The sequence below is a fragment of the Varroa jacobsoni genome, unplaced genomic scaffold (assembly GCF_002532875.2).
Source record: "Varroa jacobsoni isolate VJ856 unplaced genomic scaffold, vjacob_1.0 contig02891, whole genome shotgun sequence".
Classification (NCBI taxonomy): Eukaryota; Metazoa; Arthropoda; class Arachnida; order Mesostigmata; family Varroidae; genus Varroa; species Varroa jacobsoni.
Window position 1 is genome coordinate 17906 of NW_019214902.1, and position 2371 is coordinate 20276.

The 2371-nt window shown below is 41.5% G+C and overlaps 1 long non-coding RNA gene across 1 annotated transcript; it reads right to left on the reverse strand.

Moving 5' to 3' along the window:
* Nucleotides 1-200: 200 nt before the first annotated feature.
* LOC147751835 (uncharacterized) lies at nt 201-1422 on the reverse strand. The gene is made up of 3 exons (XR_015315792.1): nt 1347-1422; nt 1117-1200; nt 201-280 (listed from the first exon to the last, which is right to left on the reverse strand). It is a non-coding gene; the product is annotated as an uncharacterized LOC147751835 (long non-coding RNA).
* Between the last annotated feature and the right edge of the window lie 949 nt (nt 1423-2371).

The window sequence follows — 2371 nt, forward strand, 5'->3', positions numbered from 1 at the left end:
GGGCGAATTTGAGCTTCTTTTATTCTGGCATAATCACCGGTGATAGCATTCAATTTTTCTAAATATGGGCATGACTAATAAAGAAGCGTATTCAGAACTCGACGGAAGGGTGAGCTTTTGATTTTCCTTTTATTAAGTTCATTCATTTACTAGGTAAAGATCTTATCCCGTTCATCGTCACACTAATTTACTAAGACTATCAACGGTAATGGAACAAGAGAGGGTACGCCACTCAGCCTGTAGTTAGGTAGTGATCTCTATGGAAGAATGTCGGAGTAACCTGCAAAGGTGATGGGATCGGTCGGATACATTCAGCTTTCAATCTTTTCTTCGTTCGATCGTTTGATAGTAGGTCTACGGCTGGAAATCATTTTAATATCCTTTATTGTTTTCGAAAAAAGAAGCGACAGATTATTTTTTGGTTAGCGTTGTTTGCCATTCATCTAATATCAGGGTATAAGACCATCTCATTATGTAGTGTGGATTCATCGAAGAAATATAGAAGACTGCGAAGCGATGCGTGGTTCTCCAATGCGTTCATTGTGCACCCAGTTAGACGTGAGCGCACCTTACCAATTAGAACTACGGTAAAAATATTTTTTATAATGAATTTTTTTTAACAGAATATAACATACTTGAAGACCCATACGCATACTCGTATTCCGTGCCGTGTGGATGTAGCAAAAGGATAAGTTTCATTAATGTATAGCATCTACTGGCTTCTCTTGGTTGTAAGTTGAACGCTGACAGAATTGGCTGGTAAGTGACGCGCCATCTGTAGCTTTGCTCAAACTCTGAGGTACTATTAATATAAATGACCACGAATGCGAACATATTTGGTCAGCGAAAGGTTCGTCTACTGTAAAATCTATTACTCTATATATTTGAGCAGCCGTTGCATAGGAGAATTCCGTTTGTATACATGACAATCTACAACAACCAAATTATAACGGAAGCTCTTTGTCGACGTAAGCCATAAAGGGATACGACAAAGCCTTCTCGACAGTCTTTATATTTACATTTATTAGAAAGTTTCGAGACACTTTTGCCAAACTTATATACCGTTTACCATTGCTAGCCTAGATGATTGAAGTGCACGCCAACAGTAAAACGTACCTGTCTTCGCAGGACATTTACTCAGGAAGGAATGTCCACTAAATCTATGATCTTCCCTCGGCGACGATCTCTATGGACATCTACCTGCACGATATAATCACTTAGGCGTTATGCTATGCCAGTTCGTGTCAACACTGGAATCATTAGCCGTTCTAGCAAATAGACAGATTTATCTTAATACATTAAAAACTAATTTGCGCTTGATTCCGTTGCACACACACGCTATTTACCTCAGCACATGTGATAATGACGACGGCGCGAGCTCGCGAAAGCCTCAGCAGGCGTCCACCGGTACGGTCGCTTTCTAATTGCTCTGCAGATCCTGGTTTTAGCGCATCTGTTCGCGCTACGCCGGCCATCCGACTCGGGTAAACCGGCGCTTTACTATTATAACATCTCACATGCATATTTATTTTGCTATGCAATGGGAATTGCATGGGAAAATAAATACGTGTTCAGTTGTATATATGTATAGAAATACGTATAATGTGCTGACGTCCTCTAGTGGACGACCAACGTCGACGCAGTGTAATCCGTTCACTCAGCCTTGTAATGAAGCTACTGCATGCTTCAGCTGAAGAAGCATCGAGTTGCCCCTTGCCTCTTTTTTCGATAGGGACTTTTCGTGGGGAGTCACTTTGGAAGGGTCCTGTAGACTGACCTGTAGCAATGGGAGAAACAAATAATATTTGGGATGAAATGCATATTCGACAGGCTTGCGGACAAAGTAGGCCATAAAAATACTGTAATTGTAACAATGCTGATATCAATGTCAGGGATTTCGAAATACATATGACAAATTTAATGGTACGTTCCCTTCGGTGGGTGATCTGCCATCTAGCAGTAAGCGTTTTCTCGGCTCGTTGGCCTTTTTCTTGGATCTTCACCCAGCAACGGCAGGCATCTTTTACTGTTGATTTGGCTATCATTATGCATTACGCTATATTCGGTAATCCATAGCTTAAAGCTACAGTTTTCTGCTGTTGCTTTACTGCTTGAACTCCGCACCTTCAATTCTCTGGAGTAACAAGTGGTCAGCGCAATTGAATAGACACATTGAATGAACTCTGCCTACCTTAAAAAAATTTATCGCTTCTCACCATAGTAAAAAAGGTAACCCATGGAACGAAGGACCTCGCCATGACTGCTTGAGTGGCCCACAAGTCGATGCGTGACTCTCTCCGATGAAACATGGTCCATAGTGATTTCTTAGAGCTTAACGAGCTCAAAGGAGAGTGCTCAAAAAGCTCACGTG